General features: G+C 50.9%; 1 protein-coding gene and 2 pseudogenes across 1 annotated transcript in view; all 3 read right to left on the reverse strand.

Annotated features, from left to right (window-relative positions):
• LOC144669594 (uncharacterized) overlaps nt 1–26,788 on the reverse strand; it is a 203,642-nt gene that overhangs the window by 77,053 nt on the left and 99,801 nt on the right. The window lies entirely within an intron of this gene.
• On the reverse strand, nt 17,207–17,384 carry LOC144669805 (U2 spliceosomal RNA; annotated as a pseudogene).
• On the reverse strand, nt 22,718–22,893 carry LOC144669665 (U2 spliceosomal RNA; annotated as a pseudogene).

Here is a 26,788-nt window from a genome sequence, read left to right on the forward strand (position 1 = left end):
AACGCTCGGGACACAAACAGGAAGTCTATCCTTGAGTGGGTGGACCACTCTGGCCGCGACCAGGTGTATCTCTGCTGCGCTTCATCTGCAGGGTTGCTGAAGATGTTGTGCAGCTTGCCATCCTTTACTATTTCCATCAGGGATCTGGACGTGGTGTCCAGTCTGCTGTCGGCCCTGCCAGATTGTCCAGCTCCATCGATGATGCGGCTGAAGTCACCGCCCAGAATGGCCAGCCTGGAAGTCGCCAGCAGAAGTGGGAGCTGCTGAAGGACAACCAGCCACTCGCTGTTTTGATCCGGGGCATACATGTTAATTAACTAGAGTGGCGCATTCTTGTACAATAATGTCCGCTACGAGGAGGGGCCCGCCCACCACCTCCTCAACCTCGGACATGGTGACATTGCCTCCCTGCAGCTGAATACCCAGGCCGGAGGAACGAGAGTCGTTTCCTCCCGACCAGAGTGATGCCCCTTGGGACCACCATCGTGCCCATTGCCTGTAGGAGCTGAGGTGCAGTATTGCACACTCCTGCAGAAACAACAGGTCAGCTTTGACCTTGGCAAGGTAATCCAAGGTTGCAACACATCGCGTAGCAGATTTAACGCTACACACGTTGATGGACTCAATCTTGATCCCCATTTTAATGCATTTTCTCACTTACCAGTCCTGTTGTTTTTGTCAGTTCCAGTCCTTTGGTTTGCTCCTACAAACCCATAGTGTTTGCAAATTGTCTCGCTTTTGACGGGCTGAGGAAACAGCCCAGAACCGCCCCGTTGGAAATGTTCCGCTCAGGTGACAACGGGGGGTTCGTGCAAGGAGCGAGGTTTGGATTGTTCTCTGCTGGAGAAATCTCTCTGATCCATTCCCCCTCAGGGGCGTTGCTGCTTCCCAGAGATGGGGTGCACTGACAGAACACTGACATCGGGAACACGGTAAATGATTTGCTGCAGGACCGATTAGTTTGTGGAGTTCAAGACGATGCCACAGAGCGCCTTTCACTCACCGAGGTAAACATCGTCTTTAAGCGTACCCAAGGAATCTCCCTCGCCATGGAAAGTGCAGTGAGAGACTGGCAGGCTTTGTACACATACAACATGGCGCTGTTCTTCATGTGGGGCAGGAACCTGCTGCTGAGTGTGGCGTGGAAACCAGACCCACAGCATCGAGGGGAGATGCAATGTCTGCTGTTAAAACCATGAAAAGTCCTTTATCAAAAGAAAGAATTTCATCAGCGGCTCCAAGATTAAGTTGTTATAGATGTGGAGGTGACCATGTGCCAGACAGCTGTAAATTCAAGGAGGCAGAATGTCATTATTGCCATAAGAAGGGTCGAAACAGCCCACAAAGCATCAAACCAAGAAGATTGAATTAAAGAATACAGCAGAACCTGAAGCTGCTGACACCGACATCTATTCACTGTGTAATGTAACAGCTGTAAAAACCGAATCCATCACTGTCACAATCCAAGTTAATGAGAAGCCATTAATAATGGAGGTGGATATGGAGGCCTCAACTACAGTGGTGGGAGAGCACACTTTCAGATCCCTGACTAAAGGTAGAAAGTTAGTAAACCTGGAGCAGAGAACCGCTAAATTAAAGATATTGCACTGGAGAATCTATTCAGGTAAAGGGGATCGCCACAGCGCCAGTGTCTTACAGGCAACAGACAGCCCAGCTGCCTGTGATAATAGTGACTGGAGAAGGACCCAGTCTGTTAGGCCGAGACTGGTTACAGAAGATCAAGCTTGACTGGTCTGAGATATTTCACCTGAAAACAGGAGTTCCTGAACTGCTAAGGAAATACGCCATGGTATTTTGGGATTAATCAGGGAAGTTAAAAGCCCACGATATATGTGGATCCACAGGTGACACCACGTTTCTTTAAGACCGGACCTGTGCCTTATGCATTGAAGGAGAAGGCGGATGCAGAACTGTGCCAGTTAGAAAAACTGGGCATCGCCCAAGCTGTCCAATTCTCAGAGTGGGCAGCACTCATAGTTCCAGTGGTTAAGCCTGACCAAACCATAGGAATTGGTGGGAAGTATAAGTTGACAGTGAATAAGGCAGCAAAACCAGACAACTGCCCCATTCCAAGGATAGACCAATTGTATGCAAAGCTGGCTGGAGGCAAGTCCTATACAATAGTGGATATGAGCCAACCATCCAACAATTAGAACTGGATAAATCATCGAGAGAATACATGAGTATTAACACACACACAGGTCTTTATCAAAGAACAAAGAAAAGTACAGCACAGGAACAGGCCCTTTGGCCCTCCAAGCCTGTGCCAATCATATTGCCCGTCAGCTAAAACATTTTGCACTTCCGGGGTCCGTATCCCTCTATTCCCATCCTATTCATGTATTTGTCAAGCTGCCTCTTAAACACCACTATCGTACCTGCTTCCACCACCTCCTCTGGCAGCGAATTCCAGACACTCACTACCCTCTGCGTAGAAAACTTGCCCCACACATCTCCTCTATAGTTTCCTCCTCTCACCTTAAATCTATGTCCCCTAGTAATTGACTCTTTCACCCAGGGAAAAAGCTTCTGACTATCTCCTCTGTCCATGCCACTCATAATTTTGTAAACTTCGATCAAGTCGCCCCTCAATCTCCGTCGCTCTAGTGAGAACAATCCGAGTTTCTCCAACCTCTCCTCATAGCTAATAACCTCCAGACCAGGCAGCATCCTGGTAAACCTCCTCTGCACCCTCTCCAACGCCTCCATATCCTTCTGGTAATGTGGTGACCAGAATTGCAAGCAATATTCCAAGTGTGGCCTAACCAAGGTTCTATACAGCTGCAGCATGACTTTCCAGCTTTTATACTCAATACCCCTGCCGATGAAGGCAAGCATGCCATATGCCTTCCTGACTACCTTATCCACCTGCGTTGCCACTTTCAGTGACCTGTACACCCAGATCCCTCTGCCCGTCGATGCACTAATGGTTCTGCCATTTACTGTGTAATTCCTGCCTGTATTAGACCTTCCAAAATGCATTACCTCGCATTTGTCCGGATTAAACTCCATCTGCCATTTCTCCGCCCAAGTCTCCAACCGATCTATGTCCCGTTGTATCCTTTGACAATCCTCTTCACTATCTGCAACTCCTCCAACCTTGGTCTCGTCTGCAAACTTACTAATTAGTCCAGTTACATTTTCCTCCAAATCATTTATGTATACTACAAACAGCAATGGTCCCAGCACTGATCCCTGTGGAACTCCACTAGTCACAGCTCTCCATTCAGAAAAGCACCCTTCCACTGCTACCCTCTGTCTTCTATGTATATCAGTACAGGTCTTTATCAGCCCTGACAATATTCCGGCAATGCTACTGAAGACTTGTGCTTTAGTAATTGCCACGCCCCTAGCCAAGCTGTTCCAGTACAGCTACAACACTGACATCTACCCGGCTATGTGGAAAATTGCCCGGATTTGTCCTGTACACAAAAAGCAGGAAAAATCCCATCTGGCCAATTACCGCCCCATCAGCCTACTCTTGGTCATCAGTAAAGTGATGGAAGGGGTCATCAACAGTGTTGCCAAGCAGCACTTGCTTAGCAATAACCTGCTCACTGATGCCCAGTTTGGACTCCGCCAGGGTCACTCAGCTCCTGACCTCATTACAGCCTTGGTTCAAACACGGATAAAAGAGCTGAACTCCAGAGGTGAGGTGAGATTGACTGCCCTTGACATCAAGGCTGTTTTTGACTGAGTGTGGCATCAAGGAGCCCTAGCAAAACTGGAGTTAATGGGAATCGGGAGAAAACCTTCCACTGGTTGGAGGCGTACCTAGCACAAAGGAAAATGGTTGTGGTTGTTGGAGGTCAGTCATCTTGGTTCAGGACATCAGTGCAGGAGTTCCTCAGCGTCGTGTCCTCGGCACAACCATCTTCAGCTGCTTCATCAATGACCTTCCTTCCATCATAAGGTCAGAAGTGGGGATGTTTGCTGATGGTTGAAGATACTGAAGCAGTCCATGTCCAAATGCAGCAAGACCTGGACAATATCCAGGCTTGGGCTGACAAGTGGCAAGTAACATTGGTGCCAGACAAGTGTCAGGCAATGACCATCTCCAACAAGAGAGAATCCAACCATCGCCCCTTGACATTCAATGGCATTGCCATCACTGAATCCCCCACTATTAACATCCTGAGGGTGCCATTGACCAGAAACTGAACTGGACTAGCTGTATAAATACTGTGGCTACAAGAGCTGACCACAGGCTAGGAATCCTGTGGAGAGTAACTCACCACCTGACTCCCCGAAGCCTGTCCACCACCTACAAGGCACAAGTCAGGAATGTGATGGAATACTCCCCACTTGCCTGGATGAGTGCAGCTGCCACAACACTCAAAAAGCTCAACACCATCCAGGACAGAGCAGCGCGCTGATTGGCACCCCATCCACAAACATTCGCTCCCTCCACCACCAACGCTCAGTAACAGCAGTGTGTATCATTTACAAGATACACTGCGGGAACTCACCAAGGCTCCTTAGACAGCACCTTCCAAACCCATGACCACTACCATCTAGAAGGACAAGGGCAGCAGATACATGGGAACACCAGCGCCTGGAAGTCCCCCTCCAAATCACGCACCATCCTGATTTGGAAACATATCACCTTTCCTTCGCTGTCGCTGGGTCAAAATCCTGAAACTCCCACTCTAAAAACACTGTGGGTGTACCTACACTACATGGACTGCAGTGGTTCAAGAAGACCAGAGGCTTGGCCGAGGGGCATGGAAGCTGAACCTGCAACTGCTGACCCCAGAGAACATTGAGGAGCTCAAGAGGGATTACAAAGGTTGGAGAACCGTGAAACCCCTCTTTGAGTCCCTGATACACTGGTGGGAAGCGATCAAGGGAAACATCAAGAGGTTTTTCATCCTCAAAGGCACCCAGAAAGCTAGAAAGGAACAGAGGGAAATGTCCCGACTCCAGAAAAGCATGCAGGATCTGCTCCGGCTGCAGTCGATGGGGGTCGATGTCAAGGAGGAACTCCAAGAGGTGAAGAGCCAGCAAGCCTCGCCCTTTGCCTCGGAGGCCTCCAAGATCATCTTCCGGTCCAGAGTCCGTTACATGGAGCAGGATGAGACGTGCTCACGTTTCTTCTTCCAAAAGGTACACTCTGTGATCAGCAGCCCGAAGGAAGAAGACGGCTCAGTAAAGTCATCGCCCTCCGACATTTTGAGGATCAGCAAATCCTTTTATTCCGGATTGTATGACGTGAAGCCCACGGACAGCACGGCCTCCCAGTCCTTCCTGTCCTCTATCACGGAGGTCTTAGACGACAGTACACGGGAGAGCCTGGACAAACCGCTAATTCCTGATGAACTGACTAAGGCCCTTGAGTCCTTGGAGAAGAGTAAAACTCCCGGAAGCGACGGCTAGCCGGCGGAGTAGTATTCGGCTCTGTGGGACTTGATCGGCCCAGACCTGCTAGGAGTGTACGAGAGTATGCTCCTGGCCGGTAGTATGTCAGAATCCATGAGGAAAGGCATCATCACCCTCATCTACAAGCACAAGGGGGGAAGGGGAGGAAATTAGAAATTGGCGACCCATTTCACTGTTGAATGTGGACTATAAGATTCTGTCCAAGGTCATCGCCAATCGGGTCAAATCCGCTCTGGAATTGGTGATCCACCCTGACCAGACCTGCACTGTGCCGGGCAGGAAGATCTCTGACTGCCTCGCGCTGCTCAGGGATACGATTGCCTATGTGCAGGACAGGGGTGTGGACACCTGCCTCATCAGCTTGGATCAGGAGAAGGCCTTTGACAGATTATCGCACACCTACATGGTGGATGTGCTCTCCAAAATGGGGTTTGGGGAGGGAATTTGCAATTGGATCCAACTGCTCTACACTAACATTACTAGCGCACTCTCAATCAATGGGTGGGAATCTGATAGCTTTCCGATTAAATCTGGAGTCAGGCAGGGCTGTCCTCTCTCCCCTGTCCTGTTCGTGTGTTGCATAGTACCCTTTTCTGAGTCCATCAGGAAGGATCCGGGCATAAGAGGAGTGACGATCCCAGGCAGTGGAGGCACTCAGGTCAAAGCCTCCCTGTACATGGACGACGTCGCCGTCTTCTGCTCGGATCCGCTGTCGGTGCGCAGACTGATCCACATCTGCGACCAGTTCGAACTGGCCTCGGGTACCAAGGTAAATCGTGGCAAGAGTGAGGCCATGTTCTTTGGGAACTGGGCTGACCGATCCTTTGTCCCCTTCACTGTCAGGGCTGACGGCCTGAAGGTGCTGGGGATATGGTTCGGAGGGACCAGGGCATGCGTTAGAAACTGGAAGGAGCGAGTGTCTATGGTGAAAAGGAAACTGGGCATGTGGGAGCGAAGCTCCCTCTCCAGTGCGGGTAAGAACCTGGTCATCAGGTGTGAGGCACTCTCGCTGTTGCTGTACGTGGCGCAGGTCTAGACCATTCCACTCTCCTGCGTGGTGGCGATCACTCGAGCCATCTTCCGCTTTATCTGGAGGTCAAAAATGGATCGTGTCCGCATGGACGCGATGTACAAGCCTCTAGATAAAGGGGGAAAAAACGTGCCCAACATCGCCCTCATACCGATGGCCACCTTTGTGTGGCTGCATCAAGCGGTGTGTAGTCCCTCAGTATACAAACACCAAGTGTCACTATGTGCTGAGGTTCTACCTGTCCCCGGTGTTGCGAAGGATGGGTCTGGCCACGCTGCCGCTGAACGCTCCAAGTAGTTGGACCGTGCCCTACCACCTGTCCCTGGTGGAAAAATTTATGCAGAAAAACACCTTTGACCACAAGTCCATCAGGCAGTGGTCAGCACGTAACGTCTTAGAGGCCCTGAGGGAAAAGGAGAGGGTGGATCCTGTGGGATGGTTCCCCGAGCAGACTGTCAAAGTCATTTGGCAGAATGCCTCATCGCCAGAACTTTCCAACAAGCACCAAGACGTAGCTTGGCTGGTGGTGAGAAAGGCCCTCCCCGTCAGATCCTTCCTACACGTCAGGAGTCTCACCCCCTCTGCACGTTGCCCTCGAGGTGGCTGTGGTGGGGAAGAGACCGTTGTTCACCTCTTTGTGGATTGTGCCTTTGCAAAGAAGGTCTAGAGAGAGATGCAGTGGTTTCTGTCGAGGTTCATCCCGAGCAGTTCTGTGACACAGGACTCTGTGCTCTACGGGCTGTTCCCAGGGACACACACCGAGACAAACATCAACTGCAGCTGGAGGATCATCAACTCGGTGAAAGACGCGCTTTGGTCTGCCCGAAACTTGTTGGTCTTCCAGCGCAAAGAGTTGTCCCCGACCGAGTGTTGCGGACTGGCACAATCCAAAGTCCAGGACTACGTGCTGAGGGACGCACTAAAGCTTGGGGCAGTTGCCGCAAAGGCGCAATGGGGAAGGGCCGCTGTCTAAGACCTTTCTACCACAGCGCACCGAGGGGCTGGGAACTGTTTAAATCCCCTCGGCCTGTACAGCTCAAAATGAAAGGCTGTAAATGATTGTAATATTGTTTGTACTGATGCACCTGGTGATACATTTTGTAAAAGTTGAACCGGATTGTACCCTTGTAATGGTGTTTTTGAAATGGTTTGGAATGTGGTTGAAGATATTTTATGAATAAAGTTTATTTTTGCAAAAAAAAAAGTGTAGTAAAGGAACCACTTGAATATTGTATCTGGACTCCGAGTGTTGAAATTTTGTCCCAGAGTATTCCTCGGACCTTTCAATTGGTGCTGCGAGCAGGGCCCGAAGGATGCAGGACACCGACGGGGAAATGGGATGAGTCACAGTGTGAATTCATTTTTATTCATACTAAATCCGACTCCGTCCCGATCCAGGAAGTGTCAGGCACCCCGCGTATCAGAAACCTGGGCTCCAGGCAATAGTTCAAGGGGTGGTAAGGGTGGGGTAGTTTGCTTGTCTTATAGATTGTTATAATTACATCCGGTATTAGCCGCAAGTAACGAGTTCGGTCAGAAAGGATCCAGGGTAAGAACCGTACCGCTGACAACAACTATACCCCGACCGTCTTACCCAGAGATGGCCAGTGGTGACAAACTCGAGTGGGGACCAGAGGGATCCTTGACACAGCATTGAGCTGACAAAAATAAGAAATCGATAGGCAAAATGAGAAAGAACAATTGGAACCCATTTGACTCACCCGCTGATCAGAGAAAATGGTGGGATAATCAGAAAAAAGACAAAGATGATGAAGCCTGGATCCTAATGTTAAGACAACACATAGAGTTAAGTAAGAAAGTAAATCGAATGTTGGCCAACAAATCCCAAAATGAAGAGCTGGTCCAGGCAAAAAATCTCATGTCAGTTTCGGCAGCTTTACCACAGCCACCAGTAGCTGCACAATACGCAGATAATATAGATTGGAACGGGCTGGTGGAACAGGCGGCAGGATATGAGGAACAACGGGAAGCGGGTTGGGAATCACCACCACCATAACCCGTGGCCCCAATTAAGATAGAGCTTGTGCCCCCGGTGCCCGGACAACCAGGCAGACCAGGCACAGCAGCAAGCTGATTTCCGAGCCTTTAGAGCAGAAATGGCACAAGACTTAGGGCAAGCCCCATAAAACAAGAAAAGGGCGAGAGTGCCCATGAATATGGCAATCGGAAGTTTGAGGCATATTGTAACTACGGGGGTGTAGGTGCTGCGCTGAACCGAGACGATGTACAGTTTATGCAATTGTACAAGGATGGCCTTAGCCTGGCCCACCAGGCAATCCTAGACACCGGGCCCGGGCCCACCAGGCGATCCTAGACACCGGGCCCGGGCCCACCAGGCGATCCTAGACACCGGGCCCGGGCCCACCAGGCCATCCTAGACACTGGGCCCACCAGGCCATCCTAGACACCGGGCCCGGGCCCACCAGGCCATCCTAGACACCAGGCCCGGGCCCACCAGGCCATCCTAGACACCGGGCCCGGGCCCACCAGTCAATCCTAGACACCGGGCTAGTAGACAAGAACACATATGATCGAGGAAGATGGGCCACCGGGGTAGATAACCACATAGGGAAAACTAAGATAAAGGTGTCGGCAGTGAGGTTACAAACCCCACTGAAATGGTGGCCACTGCAGCAGCCGTTCCTAAACCCGAGGTGTGCTTTAATTGTAAAAACCCGAACATAAAATATTTACAGTGTTAGATGTAGCCAATGGATTTTGGTCGATACCACTGGACCAGGAATCCCAAGATAAATTCGCTTTCACAGTGGGAGGGAGACGGTGTACATGGGCGAGGCTCCCACAGGGATTCCACAACAGCCCCAACATCCTCCATCGGGTCACGAGTGAGAAGCTGAGTCCGTGCGACGTAGAGTCTAACAACAGTACAATCTTATAATATGCAGATGATATCCTAATAGCGTCAGAATCGGAAAGGGGCCACATCGGAGCTCTCCTGATAGTCATAAGGACACTGAAAAATGCTGGATTTAAGATAAACCCCTTTATGAGTTGCTGACCGGGAGGGCGATGCGCTTGCCAGAGGGCAGAGCCACCGGAAGTGAGGATATGGGACCCATCAGAGATAAAATTAAAAACGATATTAAGCAATTGGATGGACAGCTAAAGGAATTACAACAGGAAGTGAAGGACCAACAGGCTATCAGGGATTTAGAAGAGAGGACAAAAGGGGGACCCCCGTCACCACCGGCTGAGGTCGGAGACATGGTGTTTGTTCAAATCACCCCTAGCCAACCAGGTTTTGCCCCAAAATGGACTGGACCGTACGGAATTATTCACGTGCCTGCGCCGATATGAAGGGAAAAGCTAGGTGGAAACACTGGTCACAACTGAAAAGGTATGATGTAAGTAAGAAAGACTAAATTACCAGGCAGTGGGAGGAAAACGGGCAACGAGCAGTGCGTACTGTGTTAGCCAAGTGGTTTAGGATTCATTCCCGATCTGGAGGACTGGCCATCTGAAAGAGAAAAGGGGGAATCCTCAACTACGGGGAGGGTCACCGTGGGCTGTGCACAAGGAGGGACGTAAAGGAGAAAGCTACAGTGTGTGAGAGATACAGTGTGTGAGAGATTTTTCGCAATTTACCTTCACACCCCAGGAGAACAACAACTGGGGTCACTGTCCCGGGGAGGAAGACTTGGGAATGACAGATACCTGGCATTGGATCTTGAGGGCCAAACACGGAGAGTTGACTGCAACGGCGGACCCCCGGACCGACACCACCCTGCTATCACAGGACACGACGACACCACAGAGACTATCTTGCCCAGACATGACCCCTGGGCCACAGAATGAACTGGTACTGTATATGGACGGTGAACTCTTGTATGATAATGTTAAACATGAAATTGTACAGGTAATTGTGAACCTGGCAGGTATGCAACTGCCTGAGTATTGCAGTAACCAAGCGCCCCTACGAAAACTGTACAAATTACTGAGTAAGGCTGTGATTAATCAGCCGGCCGACGCCACGGGTGCCACTAGATTCAGGGGACATCCTGCTTTCCACCGCCAGGAGAGAGAGTTAGTTAACAATGTACTGACAGGGGTGAACACAGGGACTTCCCTGGTAAACTCTCTCGACATTCAAGGAATCAACTCCGAGGTCACGAATCTTAAAGGGATCATGAGGCAGCTTGCTCATGAGAGTAGCGAGGGGTGGTGAAACGGCAGCGGCCCTAGGGGGCAAGAGTGTGGCATCTGTATTGGAAAGCGTACACGTTATAGAGACCCATGCTAAAGCCACCAGCCAATTAACAGAAAGGGAGGAACGACAAGAGGGCAGCACCCAAAAAAGCCAGCTTACGGCCAGTGGATGATCGGGCAATTAAGACACAATCTGGGCCAGATCCAAAGGGGGGAGGTACTGGGCTGGATCAACAGTGCCCGGTAGTGGGGGATGGCCAAGAACCCAGGCGTCATCGACGCATGTACATTGAAAGGAGTGACCAGGGTGTATGCGGTGATTCAGAAGTGCACCTCAAACCAAATGAACGTGTTAGGTATGGGCAATCCCCTCAGTCACAGCAGACACGGGCCCACACCCTCAGTATCGAGTGGAGAACATTGGGTTAATCCGAGACAATGACTCCCTCCGGTACTACCCCATAGATATGCATGCCATACGCAAGAATGAGGGCATACACGGGGTATCACTGAGTGGGTGCAGGAGGAAAGGTAGCCTCACAATTTGCTCCCAACCAGTTGGAACGGGGGTGGTGCTGGACAAATGTGGGTACAACCGAACGGAGGGTTGTATATTAGAAATTACCCACAGAGGAAACCATCACACCCGCTCAGGATACAAGGGAACCCCGGCTCCCAGTTAGTATCGGACACGCGTGAATAATGTACGTCCAACAAAGGGATCAGGTCTCAGTCAACCAGGGGGTCATTGTGCTGTGGCCTTTGTCTAATTAATACCATTAAGTTACTGATAATAAAAGATATATAAACTGTGCTCATTTGAACCTCGGTGGAGAAGTGCCTGGATTGCCCAGTGTTTGCTCCCCGCATGCGTAATAAAGGAACCACTTGAATATTGCATCTGGACTCCGAGTGTTGAACTTTTGTACCAGAGTATTCCTCGGTTCTTTCAACGTGTTGGTGGATTGAGCAGACAAGTGGCAGATGAAGTTCAATGTACAGAAGTGTGAGGTGATCCATTTTGGCAGGAAGAATATGGTGAGACAGCATAAAATAAAGGAAGAGCCTCTAAAAGAGGTGCACAAACAGAGGGAACTCAGACGTACATAGGCCATTGAAGATGGCAGGACGTGTTGAGAGCAGTTAATAAAGCAGATAGTATCTTAGGCTTTATTAATAGGGGCATTGAGTACAAGAGTAAGGAGGTCATGTTGAACTCGTATAAGACACTAATTAGGCCTCATCTGGAATACTGCGTCCAGTTCTGGGCGCCATACTTGAGGAAGGATGTGAAGACATTGGAGAGGGTACAGAGGAGATTCACAAGAATGATTCCCGGGATGAAGAACTGTAGCTATGAGGATAGATTGGAGAGGATGGGACTGTTTTCCTTGGAGAAAAGAAGGCTGTGAGGAGAGTTGGTGGAGGTATTCAAGATCCTGAGAGATATGGACAAGGTAAATCGTGAGAAACTGTTTCCACTCAAGTGAACATCAAGGACTAGAGGGCACAGATTCAAAATAATTGGCAAAAGGAGTAAATGTGATGTGAGGAAAGATTAATTCACCCAGAGGGTGGTTGGAGTCTGGAACAAAATTCCTGAGAGGGTGCTGGAGGCAGATTCGATCGAGGTATTCAGAAGGGAATTGGATCGTTACCTGAAAAGACAGAATGTGCAAGGTTACGGGGATGAGGCAGGGGAGTAGGACTAGGTGGAAGGCTCTTTCAGAGACCCAGTGCAGACTTGATAGGCCGAATGGCCTCCTTCCACACTGTAAAAAATTCTGTGACATCACAAAGCAGTATCAAGATTTTGTGATTTAGAGATAGATCATGAAATCGGAAATGATCAAAACAAAGGGCGTACATTTATTGTGAGCTGTACAGCCCGAGGGGCTCTAAACAGTTCCCAGTCCCTCGGTACACTGTGGCAGAAGGGTCTTAGACAGCGACCCTTCCCCATTGCGCCTTTGCGGCAGCTGCCCCAAGCTTTAGTGCGTCCCTCAGCACGTAGTCCTCGGCCTTGGAATATGCCAGTCCGCAACACTCGGTCGGGGACAACTCTTTGTGCTGGAAGACCAACAAGTTTCGGGGAGACCAAAGAGCGTCTTTCACCGAGTTGATGATCCTCCAGCTGCAGTTGATGTTTGTCTCGGTGTGTGTCCCTGGGAACAGCCCGTAGAGCACAGAGTCCTGTGTCACAGAACTGCTCGGGATGAACCTCGACAGAAACCACTGCATCTCTCTCCAGACTTTCTTTGCAAAGGCACAATCCACAAGGAGGTGGACAACGGTCTCTTCCCCACCACAGCCACCTCGAGGGCAACGTGCAGAGGGGGTGAGCTTCCTGGCGTGTAGGAAGGATCTGACGGGGAGGGCCTTTCTCACCACCAGCCAAGCTACGTCTTGGTGCTTGTTGGAAAGTTCTGGCGATGAGGCATTCTGCCAAATGACTTTGACAGTCTGCTCGGGGAACCATCCCACAGGGTCCACCCTCTCCTTATCCCTCAGGGCCTCTAGGACGTTACGTGCTGACCACTGCCTGATGGACTTGTGGTCAAAGGTGTTTTTCTGCATAAATTTTTCCACCAGGGACAGGTGGTACGGCACGGTCCAACTACTTGGAGCGTTCCGCGGCAGCGTGGCCAGACCCATCCTTCGCAACACCGGGGACAGGTAGAACCTCAGCACGTAGTGACACTTGGTGTTTGCGTACTGAGGGTCTACGCACCGCTTGATGCAGCCGCACACAAAGGTGGCCATCAGTATGAGGGCGATGTTGGGCACGTTTATTCCCCCTTTATCTAGAGGCTTATACAGCGCGTCCCTGCGGACACGATCCATTTTCGACCTCCAGATAAAGGGGAAGATGGCTCGGGTGATCGCCATCGCGCAGCAGTCTGGAATGGGCCAGACCTGCGCCATGTACAGCAACAGCGAGAGTGCCTCACACCTGATGACCAGGTTCTTACCCGCAACGGAGAGGAAGCATCGCTCCCAGATTCCCAGTTTCCTTTTCACCATAGACACTGGATCCTTCCAGTTTCTAACGCATACCCCGGTCCCTCTGAACCATATCCCCAGCACCTTCAGGCCGTCAGCACTGACGGTGAAGGGGACAAAGGATCGGTCAGCCCAGTTCCCAAAGAACATGGCCTCGCTCTTCCCACGATTTACCTTGGCTCCCGAGTCCAGTTCGAACTGGTCGCAGATGTGGATCAGTCTGCACACCGACAGCGGATCAGAACAGAAGACGGCGACATCGTCCATGTACAGGGAGGCTTTGATCTGAGTGCCTCCACTGCCTGGGATCGTAACTCCTCTAATGCCCGGATCCTTCCTGATGGACTCAGCAAAGAACAGGCGAGAGAGGACAGCCCTGCCTGACTCCAGATTTAATTGGAAAGCTATCTGATTCCCACCCATTGATTGAGACTGCGCTACTGATGTTAGTGTAGAGTAGGATCCAACTGGATCCAATTGCGAATTCCCTCCCCAAACCCCATTTTGAGAGCACATCCACCATGTAGGTGTGCGATATTCTGTCAAAGGCTTTCTCCTAATCCAGGCTGATGAGGCAGGTATCCACACCCCTGTCCTGTACATAGGCAATCGTATCACTGAGCAGCGCCAGGCTGTCAGAGATCTTCCTGCCCGGCACAGTGCAGGTCTGGTCAGGGTGTATCACCAATTCCAGAGCGGATTTGACCCGATTGGCGATGACCTTGGACAGAATCTTATAGTCCACATTCAACAGTGAAATGGGTCGCCAATTTCTAATTTCCTCCCTTTCTTCCTTGTGCTTGTAGATGAGGGTGATGATGCCTTTCCTCATGGATTCTGACATACTGCCGGCCAGGAGCATACTCTCGTACACTCCTAGCAGGTCTGGGCCGATTAAGTCCCACAGAGCCGAATATAACTCCACCGGCAAGCCGTCGCTTCTGGGGAGATTTACTCTTCTCGAAGGACTCAAGGGCCTAAGTCAGTTCGTCAGGAGTTCGCGGTTTGTCCAGCCTCTCCCGTGTACTGTCGCCTAAGACCTCCGTGATAGAGGACAAGGAGGACTGGGAGGCCGTGCTGTCCGTCGGCTTCACGTCATAAAATCCGGCATAAAAGGATTTGCTGATCCTCAAAATGTCGGACTGCGCTGACTTTACTGATCTGTCTTCTTCATTCAGGCTGCTGATCACAGAGCTCTCTCTCTGTTCCTTTTGGAAGAAGAAACGTGAGCACGTCTCATCCTGCTCCACGGAGCGGACTCTGGAACGGAAGATGATCTTGGAGGCCTCCGAGGCAAAGTGCGAGGCTTGCTGGCTCTTCACCTCTTGGAGTTCTTCCTTGACATCGACCCCCACCGACTGCAGCCGGAGCAGATTCTGCATGTTTTTCTGGAGTCGGGACATTTCCCTCTCTTCCTTTCTAGCTTTCTGGATGCTTTTGAGGATGAAAAACCTCTTGGTGTTTCCCTTGATCGCTTCCCACCAGTGTGTCAGGGACTCAAAGAGGGGTTTCATGGTTCTCCAACCTTCATAAGCCCTCTTGAGCTCCTCAATGTTCTCTGGGGTCAGCAGTTGCACGAATAGCTTCCATGCCCCCCTGCCCACCCTCAGGTCCTTCTCCAAGTGGCAGTCCGCCAGTAGGATGCAGTGGTCAGAGAAGAACACCGGCTTGACCTCGGTGGATCTGACTGTGAATGCACGGGACACAAAGAGGAAGTCTATCCTGGAACGAATGGACCCGTCTGGCCGCGACCAGGTGTATCTACGCTGCGCTCCGTCTGCAGGGTTGCTGAAGACGTCGTGCAGCTTGGCATCCTTAACTGTTTCCATCAGGGATCTGGACGTAGCGTCCAATCTGCTTCCGGCCCTGCCGGATCGTCCAGCCGCATCGATGATGCAGTTGAAGTCCCCGCCCAGAATGACCGGCCTGGAGGTCGCCAGCAGCAGTGGGAGCTGCTGAAAAACCTCCAGCCGCTCAGCTCCTTGTGACGGGCCATACACGTTAATTAACCGGAGTGGAGCGTTCTTGTACATTACGTCTGCTACGAGGAGTCGCCCGCCCACCACCTCCTTGACCTCGGAGACGGTGAAGTTGCCTCCCCGCAGCAGAATACCCAGGCCGGAGGAACGAGAGTCGTTTCCGCCCGACCAGATCGATGGCCCGTGGGACCACCACCGTGACCATTGCCTGTAGGAGCTGAACTGGATAACCTCACTTATCCACGTTAAACTCCATCTGCCAAATTTTGGCCCATTCACCTAACCTGTCCATATCCATTTGTAAATTTCTCATTTCTTCACTGCAACTTACTTTCCCACCTATTTTGGTGTCATCTGCAAATTTAGCTATGGTACCTTCTACTCCTGAATCCAAGTAAATAGTTGGGGCCCAAGGACCGAACCCTGTGGCACCCCACTAGTTACAGCTTGCCATCCACAAAAGACCCATTTATCCTGACTCTCTGCTTTCTGTTGGTTAGCCAAAGCTCTATCCAAGCAAATATATTACCCTTAGCTGCGTGTGATCTTATCTTGTGTATTAATCTTTTGTGCGGCACCTTATCAAATGCCTTCTGGAAGTCCAGACATACTACATCTACAGGATCGCCATTATCCACTTTGCTTGTCACATCTTCAAAGAACTCTAGCGATTTAGTCAAACACGATTTAGTCTTCATAAAGCCATGCTGACTCTGATGGATTGCATTTTGACTTGCATTTTAGGAGGGTAGTGAAGGCATTGGAGAGAGTGCAGAAGAGGTTTACGAGTTTGGTTCCAGGGGCGAGGAAGTTGAGTTATGAAGTAAGATTGGAGAAGTTGGGACTGTATTCCTTGGGGAAAAGAAGTCTGAGAGGAGACTTGATAGAGGTATTGAAAATCATGAGGTATCTGGAGAGAGTAGATAGGGAGAAACTGCTTGCACCGATGAAAGGATCGAGAAGGAGCGGGCACAGGTTTAAAGTAACTAGCAGAAGAAGCAAAAGTGATAGGAGCAGCGAGTGGTCAGGGTCTGGAATGCACCGCCTGATAGCGTGGCGGAGGCAGGTTCAATTGAAGAGGGAATGAGATGATTATTTGAAAAGAAAGCATGTGCTGGGTTACGTGGAGAAGGCAGGAGAATGGCACGAAGTGAAATGTTCATTGGGAGAGCTGGTGCAGTCACGACGGGCGGAATGGGCTCCTTGTGCAGTGTAAGGATTGTGTGAACGTGGATGTAGACGTTTCCGAGTAGCTGTGTAAAGTGTGTGAGCTTTGAGGTGTGAGTTTTGACTGTTGCTGTATCAGCAGCAGCAGCAGCAGCGGGCGGGAGCGGCAGCAGAGAGCTGGTTGAAAATGTTGTGAGGCGAAAGGTGCAGCTGAGAGAGTGTTTGAGAGGTGTATTTGCAAGTGAAAGATGTTTTTGTATGAGTGAGGTAGAGTGTTTGTGAGATGAGAGTGGTGTCTGTGAGCGTTGGGTGAGCGTGCGTGTTTTTTGTGTGTAGATGGTGCGGGTGAGTGAGAAAGAAAGAAAGTTGGGTTTTGAAAAGTAAAGAAAGCAGATGTTTGTAAGAAAACTATTTTTAGCATTGAAAATCCCCTGGAAAGGGGTGGTGCACCATTCCTAGAGATACTGCAATACCGGGTCGATGCGTGGAGTGGACGGAGCAAGCCCCTATTCCATCTCCCTGCTCCAAAAATCAATTTAATATATGGTCCCCAGATAAGGGACGTATCAGATATTAAACTGATAAGAACAGATTTTTTTTTTTTATTGTAAAAATATACTTTATTCATAAAAATTCTTCAATCACATTCAAAACCATTTCAAAAACAACATTACAAGGGTACAATCCAGGTTAAACTTTTACAAAATGTATCACCAGGTGCATCAGTACAAACAATATTACAATCATTTACAGCCTTTCATTTTGATCTGTACAGCCCGAGGGGCTCTAAACAGTTCCCAGTCTCTCGGTGCGCTGTGGTAGAAAGGTCTTAGACAGCGACCCTTCCCCATTGCGCCTTGGCGGCAGCTGCCCCAAGCTTTAGTGCGTCCCTCAGCACGTAGTCCTGGACTTTGGATTGTGCCAGTCCGCAACAATCGGTCGGGGACAACTCTTTGTGCTGGAAGACCAACAAGTTTCGGGCAGACCAAAGCGCGTCTTTCACCGAGTTGATGATCCTCCAGCTGCAGTCGATGTTTGTCTCGGTGTGTGTCCCTGGGAACAGCCCGTAGAGCACAGAGTCCTGTGTCACAGAACTGCTCGGGATGAACCTCGACAGCAACCACTGCATCTCTCTCCAGACTTTCTTTGCAAAGGCACAATCCACAAGGAGGTGAACAACGGTCTCTTCCCCACCACAGCCACCTCGAGGGCAACGTGCAGAGGGGGTGAGCTTCCTGGCGTGTAGGAAGGATCTGACGGGGAGGGCCTTTCTCACCACCAGCCAAGCTACGTCTTGGTGCTTGTTGGAAAGTTCTGGCGATGAGGCATTCTGCCAAATGACTTTGACAGTCTGCTCGGGGAACCATCCCACAGGGTCCACCCTCTCCTTTTCCCTCAGGGCCTCTAGGATGTTACGTGCTGACCACTGCCTGATGGGCTTGTGGTCAAAGGTGTTTTTCTGCATAAATTTTTCCACCAGGGACAGGTGGTACGGCACGGTCCAACTACTTGGAGCGTTCCGCGGCAGCGTGGCCAGACCCATCCTTCGCAACACCGGGGACAGGTAGAACCTCAGCACGTAGTGACACTTGGTGTTTGCGTACTGAGGGTCTACGCACCGCTTGATGCAGCCACACACAAAGGTGGCCATCAGTATGAGGGCGATGTTGGGCACGTTTTTTCCCCCTTTATCTAGAGGCTTGTACATCGCGTCCCTGCAGACACGATCCATTTTCGACCTCCAGATAAAGCGGAAGATGGCTCGAGTGATCGCCATCGCGCAGGAGTGTGGAATGGGCCAGACCTGCGCCACGTACAGCAACAGCGAGAGTACCTCACACCTGATGACCAGGTTCTTACCCGCAATGGAGAGGGAGCGTCGCTCCCACATGCCCAGTTTCCTTTTCACCATAGCCACTCGCTCCTTCCAGTTTCTAACGCATGCCCCGGTCCCTCCGAACCATATCCCCAGCACCTTCAGGCCGTCAGCCCTGACAGTGAAGGGGACAAAGGATCGGTCAGCCCAGTTCCCAAAGAACATGGCCTCGCTCTTCCCACGATTTACCTTGGCTCCCGAGGCCAGTTCGAACTGGTCGCAGACGTGCATCAGTCTGCGCACCGACAGCGGATCCGAGCAGAAGACGGCGACGTCGTCCATGTACAGGGAGGCTTTTACCTGAGTGCCTCCACTGCCTGGGATCGTCACTCCTCTTATGCCCGGATCCTTCCTGATGGACTCGGCAAAGGGTTCTATGCAGCACACGAAAAGGACAGGCGAGAGAGGACAGCCCTGCCTGACTCCAGATTTAATCGGAAAGCTATCTGTTTCCCACCCATTGATTGAGACTGCGCTACTGATGTTAGTGTAGAGCAGTTGGATCCAATTTCGAATTCCCTCCCCAAAGCCCATTTTGGAGAGCACATCCCCCATGTAGGTGTGCGATATTCTGTCAAAGGCCTTCTCCTGATCCAAGCTGATGAGGCAGGTATCCACACCCCTGTCCTGTACATAGGCAATCGTATCCCTGAGCAGCGCCAGGCTGTCAGAGATCTTCCTGCCTGGCACAGAGCAGGTCTGGTCAGGGTGAATCACCAATTCCAGAGCGGATTTGACCCGGTTGGCGATGACCTTGGACAGAATCTTATAGTCCACATTCAACAGTGAAATGGGTCGCCAATTTCTAATTTCCTCCCTTTCCCCCTTGTGCTTGTAGATGAGGGTGATGATGCCTTTCCTCATGGATTCTGACATGCTGCCGGCCAGGAGCATACTCTCGTACACTTCTAGCAGGTCTGGGCCGATCAAGTCCCACAGAGCCGAATACAACTCCGCCGGCAGGCCGTCGCTTCCGGGGGTTTTACTCTTCTCGAGGGCCTTAGTCAGTTCGTCAGGAGTTAGCGGTTTGTCTAGGCTCTCCCGCGTACTGTGGTCTAAGACCTCCGTGATAGAGGACAGGAAGGACTGGGAGGCCGTGCTGTCCGTGGGCTTCACGTCATACAGACCGGCATAGAAGGATTTGCTGATCCTCAGAATGTCGGACCGTGATGACTTTACTGAGCCGTCTTCTTCCTTCAGGCTGCTGATCACAGAGCGCTCTCTGTGTACCTTTTGGAAGAAGAAACGTGAGCACGTCTCATCCTGCTCCACGGAGCGGACTCTGGAACGGAAGATGATCTTGGAGGCCTCCGAGGCAAAGTGCGAGGCTTGCTGGCCCTTCACCTCTTGGAGCTCCTCCTTGACATCGACCCCCATCGACTGCAGCCGGAGCAGATTCTGCATCTTTTCCTGGAGTCGGGACATTTCCCTCTGTTCCTTTCTAGCTTTCTGGGTGCCTTTGCGGATGAAAAACCTCTTGATGCTTCCCTTGATCACTTCCCACCAGTGTGTCAGGGACTCAAAGAGGGGTTTCACGGTTCTCCAACCTTTGTAATCCCTCTTGAGCTCCTCAATGTTCTCTGGGGTCAGCAGTTGCACATTTAGCTTCCATGCCCCCCTGCCCACCCTCAGGTCTTCCTCCAAGTGGCAGTCCGCCAGTAGGAGGCAGTGGTCAGAGAAGAACACCGGCTTGACCTCGGTGGATCTGACTGTGAATGCACGGGACACAAACAGGAAGTCTATCCTGGAACGAATGGACCCGTCTGGCCGCGACCAGGTGTATCTACGCTGCGCTCCGTCTGCAGGGTTGCTGAAGACGTCGTGCAGCTTGGCATCCTTAACTGTTTCCATCAGGGATCTGGACGTAGCGTCCAATCTGCTTCCGGCCCTGCCGGATCGTCCAGCAGCATCGATGATGCAGTTGAAGTCCCCGCCCAGAATGACCGGCCTGGAGGTCGCCAGCAGCAGTGGGAGCTGCTGAAAAACCTCCAGCCGCTCAGCCCCTTGTGCCGGGCCGTACACGTTAATTAACCGGAGTGGAGCGTTCTTGTACATTACGTCTGCTACCAGGAGTCGCCCGCCCACCACCTCCTTGACCTCGGAGACGGTGAAGTTGCCTCCCCGCAGCAGAATACCCAGGCCGGAGGAACGAGAGTCGTTTCCGCCCGACCAGATCGATGGCCCGTGGGACCACCATCGTGACCATTGCCTGTAGGAGCTGAGGTGCGGTATCGCACACTCCTGCAGAAACAACAGGTCAGCTTTGACCTTGGCTAGGTAGTCCAAGGTCGCAACACATCGCGTAGTAGATTTAATGTTACGCACATTTATGGATACAATCTTTAAACCCATATTAAAGCATTTATTCTCCTACCAAACCCACTGTCTCTGAGAGTCCCAGACCTTTAGTCTGCTCCTTCATACCCGTAGTGAGCTCAAATTCCTTCACTTTGGATGGGCTGAGGTAGATCTCCTTGGCCGTGTTCTGCTCCAGTGGCATCTGGAGGTTCACGTAGTGAGCGGGTTTTGAGATGACCTTTGCTGGAGAAGCTTCTCCAAAACTCACCCCCTCTGAGGGGTTGCTGTTCCCGGCTTCCTGGAGCTGGGGTGCGATGATTGCCTCACTGCTCCCAGATTCCAGGGGCTGTGGTGCACTGGCCTCCTCAGGTTGCAGGCAAATTTGGGGTGCGCTGGGCTCCTTGTTGTCTCCAATTTTCTGGAGCTCGGGTATCTCGTCCTCCAACGCCCTGGAGCTTTGCCGCCTCTTCTGTCGGTGCCGCTCTGGCACTTCATCATCCGAAGAGCTGCTGCCCTTGTCATCCGTGTCGGATGGGAGACGCCTCTTGCCGCTTCTCTGGGAAACGCCTTTGCTTCTTCTTCGCTCCCTCTTACTTTTCTTGTTCTTCACCGTCCGCCACTCCCCCTGCTGCTTTTCCACTGCTGCCTCCTCCTCCATTGATTCCTGAGGACTGGGAGGTTCAGGGGGTAGTGCTGTTGATTGGCTCTCTGTTGCCTCAATCTCTTTCTCCACCTTGTCTCTCTCTGTGTCCTCCTTTGTCCCGTTGAGCTCCCTGGGGGCCTTGGTGGTTGGAGTGACACGAAACATTTCTTCTGCTTCCCCCTGGTCGGCTTTGGCTGCCTGTGCGTAAGTACGGCAGCGTTTGGGGCAGGTCCTGTAGAGGTGACTTGCCTCGCCACACAGGTTGCAGCACTTGGCCTGTTTGCAGTCTTTTGTCTGGTGCCCTTCCTGTTTGCAGATCTTGCAGAGGGAGGCGCTGCAGTTGGCCGCCACATGACCAGCCTTGCCGCATGAGCGACAATGCTTGGGTTGCCCAGCGTAGACCAGGTAGCCCCGGTTTCCCCCGATGGCGAAACTGGAAGGAGGGTGGAAAATGGCTCCCTTACCATCGGTCTTTAGCGTGACCTTAAACAGGCGTTTGCCTGTCCAGATCCCCAAGTCGTCTCGAATCTCGGTGCCGCTCCCCACCTTATCGAAGTACCTGGTGAGGAAGGTGACCACGTCGGCGACAGGGACGAAGGGGTTGTACACATGCACCATCACCTCACGTTCCCGTTGCAACGGCAGAGAAAAGTGCGGCTCCGCCGTCAGGATCTTCATCTCCGGCAGGTCTCTCTTCTCCTCGAACACCCTCAGGAGCCGGACGCAGTCTGCCACCCGCTTGAACGTGACGTCAAAATAACCGCCTTTGCGGGAGTCGTGCAGGGTGAAGATCTCCGTAGCTTGGAAGCCGCACGCCTTCAACAGGATCCTCCTGGTGAAGAAGCCCCGATCCATAGGTGATCCTCCTTCGCTGTGGTTCACCGTGACTCGGACGGTGATAGGTAACCCACGGTATAGATTTGGATTGCGATTGGTTATCGCCCTTCCATCCCGACCTTGCCCTGGCAGGACCATGGTGTCGCCCCTGCAACACTACACTTGATGTTAGCCAAAAGGCCGAGAAGCGATGAGAAAGAAAGAAAGTTGTGTTTTGAAAGATGTGCATGTTGAAAAGTAAAGAAAGCAGATGTTTGTAAGAAAACTATTTTTAGCATTGAAAATCCCCTAGAAAGGGGTGGTGCACCATTCCCAGAGATACTGCAATACCGGGTCGATGCGTGGAGTGGACGGAGCAAGCCCCTATTCCATCTCCCTGCTCCAAAAATCAATTTAATATATGGTCCCCAGATAAGGGACGTATCAGATATTAAACTGATAAGAACAGATTTTTTTTTTATTGTAAAAATATACTTTATTCATAAAAAATCTTCAATCACATTCAAAACCATTTCAAAAACAACATTACAAGGGTACAATCCAGGTTAAACTTTTACAAAATGTATCACCAGGTGCATCAGTACAAACAATATTACAATCATTTACAGCCTTTCATTTTGATCTGTACAGCCCGAGGGGCTCTAAACAGTTCCCAGTCTCTCGGTGCGCTGTGGTAGAAAGGTCTTAGACAGCGACCCTTCCCCATTGCGCCTTTGCGGCAGCTGCCCCAAGCTTTAGTGCGTCCCTCAGCACGTAGTCCTGGACTTTGGATTGTGCCAGTCCGCAACAATCGGTCGGGGACAACTCTTTGTGCTGGAAGACCAACAAGTTTCGGGCAGACCAAAGCGCGTCTTTCACCGAGTTGATGATCCTCCAGCTGCAGTCGATGTTTGTCTCGGTGTGTGTCCCTGGGAACAGCCCGTAGAGCACAGAGTCCTGTGTCACAGAACTGCTCGGGATGAACCTCGACAGCAACCACTGCATCTCTCTCCAGACTTTCTTTGCAAAGGCACAATCCACAAGGAGGTGAACAACGGTCTCTTCCCCACCACAGCCACCTCGAGGGCAACGTGCAGAGGGGTTGAGACTCCTGGCGTGTAGGAAGGATCTGACGGGGAGGGCCTTTCTCACCACCAGCCAAGCTACGTCTTGGTGCTTGTTGGAAAGTTCTGGCGATGAGGCATTCTGCCAAATGACTTTGACAGTCTGCTCGGGGAACCATCCCACAGGGTCCACCCTCTCCTTTTCCCTCAGGGCCTCTAGGACGTTACGTGCTGACCACTGCCTGATGGGCTTGTGGTCAAAGGTGTTTTTCTGCATAAATTTTTCCACCAGGGACAGGTGGTACGGCACGGTCCAACTACTTGGAGCGTTCCGCGGCAGCGTGGCCAGACCCATCCTTCGCAACACCGGGGACAGGTAGAACCTCAGCACGTAGTGACACTTGGTGTTTGCGTACTGAGGGTCTACGCACCGCTTGATGCAGCCACACACAAAGGTGGCCATCAGTATGAGGGCGATGTTGGGCACGTTTTTTCCCCCTTTATCTAGAGGCTTGTACATCGCGTCCCTGCAGACACGATCCATTTTCGACCTCCAGATAAAGCGGAAGATGGCTCGAGTGATCGCCGTCGCGCAGGAGTGTGGAATGGGCCAGAGCTGCGCCACGTACAGCAACAGCGAGAGTACCTCACACCTGATGACCAGGTTCTTACCCGCAATGGAGAGGGAGCGTCGCTCCCACATGCCCAGTTTCCTTTTCACCATAGCCACTCGCTCCTTCCAGTTTCTAACGCATGCCCCGGTCCCTCCGAACCATATCCCCAGCACCTTCAGGCCGTCAGTCCTGACAGTGAAGGGGACAAAGGATCGGTCAGCCCAGTTCCCAAAGAACATGGCCTCGCTCTTCCCACGATTTACCTTGGCTCCCGAGGCCAGTTCGAACTGGTCGCAGACGTGCATCAGTCTGCGCACCGACAGCGGATCCGAGCAGAAAACGGCGACGTCGTCCATGTACAGGGAGGCTTTTACCTGAGTGCCTCCACTGCCTGGGATCGTCACTCCTCTTATGCCCGGATCCTTCCTGATGGACTCGGCAAAGGGTTCTATGCAGCACACGAAAAGGACAGGCGAGAGAGGACTGCCCTGCCTGACTCCAGATTTAATCGGAAAGCTATCTGTTTCCCACCCATTGATTGAGACTGCGCTACTGATGTTAGTGTAGAGCAGTTGGATCCAATTTCGAATTCCCTCCCCAAAGCCCATTTTGGAGAGCACATCCCCCATGTAGGTGTGCGATATTCTGTCAAAGGCCTTCTCCTGATCCAAGCTGATGAGGCAGGTGTCCACACCCGTCATGCACATGATGGGGAGGGCCTTTGTCACTATCAGCCAAGCTACATCCTAATGCTAATTTGAAAGTTTTGGTGATGAGGCATTCTTCCAAATTACTTTGACAGTCAGCTCAGGAAACCACCCGACAGCATTCACTATCTCCTTTTCCCGCAGGACCACATTACAATATGTGCAGCCCACTGCCTGATGGACTTGTGGTCAACAGGTTTTTCTGCATAAACTGTTCCACAAGGGATAGGTGATACAGCAGGTTCCAACTGAATGGAGCGTTCTCTGGTAACATAGCCATATCCATTCTTCCCAACACCGGGAAGAGGTAGAATCTCAGCACGGAGTGACACTTGGGCCTGGATTCTTGGGCCTGAGCATTGGGGCGTCTTAGGTCACTGTGCTAATGACATCATTGCTGCATCACTACCCAGCAGCCAAACTCAATGTACATTGCTCAACATGGGCTGCTGTGTTTAACCGACTTCAGTTTCAGGAAAATGTAACAGGAGCACATTTCACTCTGTGCTATTGGACAGTGGTTTAATAGTTGGAAAAGATCAGTGGTGCTCACCAGGGTTCACACCTGAAGAATTGTCAACCTTTGTGTTGCTGCACAGCACAATCAGATAAAGCATTTCTTACCTTCCGTCACTTCCTGTTCCTTCAGCTGTAGCCTAACCAGTGTATCATAACGGTTTGGCATAACTTCCTTCCCTTTGGACTCCACGCCTCAATTTATAAAGCCGAGGATCCTTATTTGTGTTTACATGAATTCTTGCTGCAACAAACGGAGCTTTGGCGAGATCATACCCAGAGTATTGTGTACCATTGTTTTGGTCTCCTCACCAAATGAAGGATATATTTTCCATAGTAGGGATGCAACAATGGTTCAGTAAAGATTGAATGGAGTGGCCAATATTTTCTGGAGTTTAGAAGAATGAGCCGTGGTCTTGGGTTCGCTAAGGCTGTGCTGAGGAAAGTGGAGGGAAGGAGAGTACAGCACAAAGGATAGGAAGGCTGGCACAGGCAAAAGAAACTGCAGCCAACAGGGTGAAGCGGGGTACAGGTGCTGTCACCCTATTTTCTAACGTGGACAACTGCCTTAGTGTGGTTGTGCCTGCAGTTGCACAGAAATCCAACAGGGGGCAGTGTCTGGCCTAGCTGCACAGGAGAAAAATTGCAAGGCCCTGAGCTGAACTTCAGCGCAAATACCCACATGTAAATGGCACATTGAAGGTGAGAAAAGCAACTCTTAATGAGGAGCAGTTTCAGAAGAAATGTAAAGCATGGTCAGGCAGCTGTAAAAACATTGTTCTGTTGACTGTTACATCTGCTCATCGTAAACAGGGGAGTTGCACCATTCTGCTATACCCTGCAAGACCAGGTTAAAGCATGTAGTGGACATCGGCATGTTTTAAAAGTTTTTGTCGCATCAGAATTGTTTAATTTAATAAGAAACTTACTGATGTGTCCCAATGAAACAATTAAGTGGTTCAGTATAATTTTTTTTCTGCCATTTTAAATCAGCTTACTCAGGGACAACTGGTCACCCAGATTACAAATTCTCATTTTATTACAATAAACCAGTTTCAGATATATCACTGAAACATTATCTGTCACCTACCATTCAAATGCATCAAGGAATACAGAGAAAATAAAGTTACTTTTTATTATTCTGCCTTGTTGCGTTGGTTCAGGGAGATTTTGCATTCATGATTTTCCAAATGAATTGGTGGCCAGAAGCCTAACCTAACCTGCACAATTTCAAGTGTTCTTCCCGTGCAATTTCCCGATTGTACCCAAAGTGAAATTATCTCAGCTCGTTTCTGTGATGTAAACTGCTGCATTGTTGAGTGAGATGGAAACAATGGAAAGAAGCATTGAAGAAATTAAAGACATTAGCAAAACAAAGAACATGTGGATAGGTCAGACATGCAAGGAAGTGAGAAGTGAGACACATTGAAAACAAAGACACCCTGCAGATCAGGTCTGACATTCAAACGGAAAATTGCAGACAACTC

This window comes from Cetorhinus maximus, chromosome 29 (genome assembly GCF_964194155.1).
Source record: "Cetorhinus maximus chromosome 29, sCetMax3.hap1.1, whole genome shotgun sequence".
NCBI classification, from domain to species: Eukaryota; Metazoa; Chordata; class Chondrichthyes; order Lamniformes; family Cetorhinidae; genus Cetorhinus; species Cetorhinus maximus.